This window comes from Panthera leo, chromosome F3 (assembly GCF_018350215.1).
Source record: "Panthera leo isolate Ple1 chromosome F3, P.leo_Ple1_pat1.1, whole genome shotgun sequence".
NCBI classification, from domain to species: domain Eukaryota; kingdom Metazoa; phylum Chordata; class Mammalia; order Carnivora; family Felidae; genus Panthera; species Panthera leo.
In genome coordinates, this window is record NC_056696.1 from 4,472,720 (window position 1) to 4,479,542 (window position 6,823).

At 36.8% G+C, this 6,823-nt stretch overlaps 1 protein-coding gene across 2 annotated transcripts in view; it reads left to right on the forward strand.

Annotated features, from left to right (window-relative positions):
• The window catches only part of SMYD3 (SET and MYND domain containing 3), a 690,952-nt gene that overhangs the window by 186,906 nt on the left and 497,223 nt on the right, over nucleotides 1-6,823 (forward strand). The gene's annotated exons all lie outside the window — the stretch shown is intronic.

The following is a 6,823-nucleotide window of genomic DNA, read 5'->3' on the forward strand; positions in this document are numbered from 1 at the left end:
TCACCTGGCCTCAATAAACGAAGTCCTGTTTTATGTTTTACTTTTGGTCCCCTTCATTAACATTCATTCTGGTTTGTGCAGGCATTGGCCATGCCGAGCTTATGTGTCAGCTCATCTCATGGTCACTTATGGCGTAAGCAACTCTGAGAGCTTTTCTAAATTTGTTTATATCTTCATTTTTTGGACTTTTTGATTATGGACTTTTCCAAACGTGCATGAAAGTAGAGACTGGTATAATGAACCCTCCTGTTTCCATCACCTGGTTTCAGTAATTTTCTTTTCTTTTTTTTTTTTTTTTGTTTCAGTAATTTTCACACTTGTTTTATATCTGATATTTTAATACTTAGATTTCAGACAAATGTTCTTTTTTCATTTATATTTCCAAATACTCCTTACAATTAGTCTTTTGTTATGAAGCCTCTCGGCTACTTGAGAAGTTAGTAAATTCAGTTATTAAATTAAGCAGACCCTTTTTTTCAGGCCTGGTACAAAGCATTCTTGATACAAGTTATAGAAATATGTTGTTATAAGTCTGAAAATTATTTACTATGGCAAAAAAACCTTACCAAGCCAAAAGTCTTACTTGGGGATATGCGTATTAAACTTGCACTTGCCAGAAAATGAAAGGACTCAGTGGAGGATGAAAGGGTTCTTAATCCTGAGAGCATGTTTCATTCCCTGCTAGCCTTTTTTTCTTTTTCCTTTCCTCCTCCCCCTCCCCCTCCCCCTCCCCCTCCCTCTCCTCCTCCTCCTCCTTTTTTAGTTAACATAGTGTAATATTAGTTTCAGGTATACAATATAGTGGTTCAGCACTTCCATATGTTACTCTGTGCTCATCATGACAAGTGCAGTCCTTAATCCCCATCACCTGTTTCCCTCATCCCCCCACCACCTCCCTTCTGGTGACCATTGTGTGTTCTCTGTAGTTAAGAGTCTGTTTCTTGGTTTCTCTCTCTCTCTCTCTCTCTGTCTTTTTCCCTTTGCTCATTTATTTTTTTAAATTCCATGTATGAGTGAAATCATGGTATTTGTCTTTCTCTGACTCATTTCACTTCGCATAAATATTCTCTAGCTCCACCCATGTCATTGCAGATGGCAAGATTTCATTCTTTATGACTAATAATCCATTATATATATATGTGTATATATATATGTATATGTATATATATATATATATATATATGTACACACACACACACACGCATGCATGCATGCCAGATCTTCTTTATTCATCAATTGATGGCCACTTGGGCTGTTTCCATAATTTGGCTGTTGTAGATAATGCTGCTATAAACAGGCTGGTGGCTTTTTCTAATAGAAGACCATGAGTAATTCCTTAAAAGTTGGCAGTTTATGTTTTGAACACTCTGGGATTTTCTGTTGAAAATAGTGTATGTATCTCCTGTTGAACTAGATTCTTAGCACGGAATGTGCTTCTGCTACTTAAGACTTGGTTTTACTTAGAACCTTCCATACCCTCCCTCCCCAACCCCTTCTTCCAAAGACATTATTGGATAGTCATTTTTGGTGGATCTTGTTTCCAAGTAGGCCTCTTTTTTCTCCACTTAGCACCAATATTAGTCTCCTGCTCCCCACTCCCACATAAACAAACAGACTTGTGGATAGCAATTACCAGTTGGGGTTTAGATTGTAGGAGTTTGCTTTATAAATACATCCTATCCACTTATTAATTTATTGCCTGGCTATAGAAAAGTAAATAGCATGAGGCATATGAAGGAGAAATTTTTCTAGGGGAGGGTATCCAGGAAGACTTCACATAGAAAGTGAAATTGATGGCATGGATTTCAGAAGAGAGGGTGGTATAGGGAAACAATCATAGACAAATGGTCTGGAAATGCTGGTGGGGAGTGAAGGGTGCTGGCTCCTCTGACCCCCTGAACTGAGAAAAACACATTGAAGATTTGAAAGAGAAGATTTGAAAAGGTGGTTGTTCTCTGTGGAATATATGTTTCTGTTATATTTGGTGATACAATAAGAGTTTGAATAAAAGCTTGATGTTTAAAATGTTTGTTTTGCATTAGTTGGTAATAGAAAATTAGTGAAGGTAATAGCACCTCCAGACTTTCCACAGAAGGGGCTTCAGAGCGGTGATGTGGTTGGATGGAGGGTCTGGGGGAATTGGCCAGGAGCTCTATTTGCACAATAGTTTGCTTGGTCTTTTAAAAATTAGATTGTATGTAGGGTGTTTGGGCAGCTTAGTCGGTTAAGTGTTTGACTTCAGCTCAGGCCATCATCTCATGGTTCATGAGTTCAAGCTCTGCATTGGGCTCTGCACTGAGAGTGTGGAGCCTGCTTGGAATTCTCTCTCTCGGCCCCCCTACCCCAGCAAAAAAACCCTAGAAACTTAAATTAGATTGTATGTTACTGGGGGTGGGGGTGGTTGAAGGGCCTGACTGAATGGAAATGAAGGTGTCAAGTGTGAGGAAAGCGATGGGAACTGCTGAGAGTAATTGCGGTGGCCAAAGTGTGGGCTGCATTGGAGATACTTACAAATGAGCACACAGGAGAGGTGTGGTTATTTGTATGTTCGTGAGAGGTGGAGGCTAGATTCACTCTGCCGACTCTTTGTCAGATCGTTGAGAGAAGATTTGTGTGTCTGTCTCCGCAGGCCCCTTCTCCTTCCCAGCCCACAATTTTTTTCTTCCCCTTCTACCTTCAAATAAAATTTCGGGTCAGGTTTCAAAATGGATTTATCTTAGCATGACCACTGCTGTGGTTCAATCTACTGTTTGAGTTCTAAATATTTGCTACAAATAGAGAAAAATGTTTATACTATAACTAATAAATAAAAACTTTAAGTGGTGAGACAATAGCAATTAAGAGAAGGACTAATTTAAATGGATGCCAAATAGTATGATGGTTAAGTTGCTTTCTTAGACGAGAAAATAAAATTCTCTTAAGCTTGATGTCCTCATCTTGTTAATGGGAATAATACTAACAATAACTTTCATTTGCTTTCACAGATGAAAGTGAGGATTAAATCAAAAGTACTTCATGTGTCTAACACATGTTATAAATTTCTACTACTGCTGGCCCCACCTCCCAGCTTTATTTATATTCCAGTCTAAAAGTTCAGTGTTTTAGGTCTCCCTGTGCTGTCATGTGGATTATCAAGAGTGTAGTGTGGCTCATTGTAAACCAGAGTTTCAGACCATGGCTTACAGTCGTGCCCAGCGCTGGTGTCTCTGGAGATGCTGAAAATTACCTATCTTGTTGAGAAGAAAGTTTGCGAACAGGAAATAGTACCTTTCCCCTAGTAATGGGCTTGGTTTCAGCCCGTAGTTATGGCAGACGAAAATCATTTACTGTTTCCTGCATTCATGACAACTCCGTGACTTGAGAGTAGTTCCTTGGGATGTCACACAGGAAACATAAAAGTAAGCTTTCCATGATGAATGAAATGTTTCCCACACATGCATTTTAAAAAGCTGAAATTAAAAGATTCATTAGTCATCATGTTATAATTCACTGAAATGGCATGGAATGAGTACTATTTCTCTATTCCATCCCTAGAAATATATATTGATTATTATTGGTAATGGTTATTAATGCCTAAACTTAATGTCAGTAGAGATGGTTTTGAGTTTATTTTCTATGCAAAGAGTATATATATCTATATCTATATCTATATATATATATAGATATCTATCTATATTTAGAATATATCTAAATTTATCTAATTTTATCTAAATATAGATATATATTCTAAATATAGATAGATATCTATATATATATATCTATATATATATATATTTAGAGATTATTGCATAGAGTTGTTTAAACATGTACTTAATTATTTTTTCTGGACTTACCGCTTCCTTCTCTAAAAATGCATTTGGTAGACCAATTAGAAATGTGATAAGATCTGAGTAATAAAATACAGAATGAACTAGTTGCTTGAAATGTCTCAAAAAAACCTGTTAAATTGGAAATAACAATATTAGAAGTGTCCTTCCTGACCATAAAACATGTGTCATTATGTTTCCAGAGTTCTGCAAAGGACTCTTTAATTTTATAATATTGTACAACTGCCACAGAGTTTTTTTATTAGAAATTCCACATCTGTTTGAGAAGATGTTCTCTCCCTTTCCCTTTCAAACAAAGTAATAATTCTGGTAGCATGTTATTTTTATTCTTTCGGGTACATATGTGACCTCCACAGCTTGTCTTTCTAAACTCTAAATGTTAATGTTATTAGTTGCAGCTGGTTTTTCAGTATACACTGTGCTTGTACAGATTTGAAAATGAGTTTTGTGGAAGGGTTTTCTGTATTATGATACTTAAATTTTACGTTGATTTGCATTCTGTGCAGATTCTTTTTTACTGGGAGAGAATTCTTTTTTATTACAGAAACAGTGGGAAATTATTAAAACAAGAATCTTGCAAATTCATAATAGGAAAAGAATAGTGATTTAATATCTATCTATATATATTTTTAATGTTTATTCATTTTTGAGACAGAGACAGAGCGTGAGTCGGGGAGGGGCAGAGAGAGAGGGAGACACAGGATCCTGGGCAGGCTCCAGGCTCTGAGCCGTCAGCACAGAGCCCGATGCGGGGCTCGAACCCACAAACCGTGAGATCATGACCTGAGCTGAAGTCGGACACTCAACCGACTGAGCCACCCAGGTGCCCCGTGATTTAATATTTTTGATAGAGATACGTTAGAAATAAGACACAAGACAATAGTAATGATATTATTATATTCGAGACTACATACTTGCATTTGGCTGGTGTGTGTCTTTAGACCAAGAGTATTACTATAATCTATGTGATATTCTGCCATAACCTCATGATTTTAGTAAAGTGTATAAAATCAGCAAGAAGGAAAAATTACCAAATAACTCCTTCTTTGGTCCTTTTTGTTCGGAAGAGCAGTGTGCCTCAGTAGAAAGTAGGAACAAAGGTGTTTGTGATATATTCAGTTTTTAATTTTCAAGTTTCAGTTTTGTTAGACCTCTTATTCTAGAGGTACTGGTGCTATATCATTTCACCGTTGCTGCAAGGCGGATTTGTGGAAAGAATATTGCTTCCATTGTTTTGAAAGGTCGGGAGTGTGTGTGTGTTTGCCACATGAGGGTTTCAAGTTCATCTAGGACCAAATTTTAGAGCCTTTTTGTTGATCAGCTCAGTTGGGTTTCCCTACTGTAGCATGCTATAAAGTAGTAAAGAAAGCAATCTTTTGAATTAATAAAGTGATGAATTATCTAATTACAAAGTTGATGTGAAATGGCAGTATGATAACTTTGACTGCATTACCAAATGATCCCAGTGACTGATCAGATGTGCCTGAGTTCCATTAAGGAAAAATATGCCATTAAATATTTAACACTGAAAGCGAGCAGATACACAGTATTGCTAACCTCTGATCACCAGGGTGCATGTATCTGTACATTTGGAGGTAGCTGCTACATGAGACATCGCTCTTGTCTGCTCAGCACAGCTGCTAGAAGACTTGGGTATCGGGATTATACCTCTCTTCTGGTTTTAAGTAAAGCAGGCAAACAGCCAAGTTGCTTAACTGCATGCAGATCCTGGCATTCTCATTATGAAATGCTGACGCATTTATGATTTATATGTTTTTTTCTTTATTACAATAAATGGAATCTCTGCATAGATTCAAAAGACCATTATTCTCAAAAATGTTCTTCCAAGTAAAGTGACATTTGTGGGACACTTGGGCTTTCAAAACAAAACAAGTTATTGTGTTTTTAATGTGTGTTTCATGTTCTTCATTTTTAGCCATTCAGTTAATATTTATCTTCATTTAACTGTAAATAACCTATGTTGAGTTGGTGTATGTTTATTATAAAGACCAGATGTTAGCTAACTTCTGAAGTTGGGAAGGATAATTAGTAAATTCTTAATCAGCATTTTTGTTCAAACCTGTGTTGGTCAAGGTTAATTGCTTATGTAAGGCTAATGCTGTAATTAAATCTACTGATGGATAAATGTGTTTGCCAAGCCTTGTTGCCTTATCTATTTGAGTGTATAACTTGCCATTAATTCAGATAGAGGCAATATTTTTTAAATGACGGTATGTCATTGTGAAATGGCAGAGGTTACATTCATTGTTTTGGCCATCCCTTTAGTAGCAGAAAGTGGAGTACTGTGTCTCTCTATTCAAGTGTGATATTTTTTAGAGTCAGGAATTTTATTTTGAATCCCTAGCAATCTTCATGGTATGCTAGGGCATGGTATTTAATTGATGACTGAATGAAGGACTGCATGAAAACCGTCCAGTGTTTGGATTTATGGAGTATATTTTGTTAAATATGTTTTATTTATTTATTTATTTATTTATTTATTTATTTATTTATTTATTAAGTTTATTTATTTTGAGAGAGAGTGCATATACAAGTTGGGGAGGGGCAGAGAGAGAGAGAGAATCCCAAGCAGGCTCCATGCTTTCAGCACAGGGAGTGATGTGGGGCTCGAACTCATGAACCATGAGATCATGACTTGAGTTGAATTTCGGCCAACTCACCGACTGAACCACCCAGGCGCCCCTAAATATATTTTAAAATTAATACGTTACTGCAAACATATAAGATCAGGTAAAAAGAAGTCTTTACCGTGGTAAAATTCAAGAAGTTCAGTAAGTTAGTTGATAGGTCAGAATCGCAGAGGCTGCCATTATCTTCACTTGTTCAGGAAATGCCGAATCATGTTAGTGTTTTTAAAGTTCAGCTTTCCTTTTCTGTAAAAGCCTGCATAGTCAGTGTGGCTTCATAGGCCAGAAGGCAAAAGTGCATTATTACCACGTCATGGCAATTTGTTGTGCTTGCTGAGAGCGTCACTG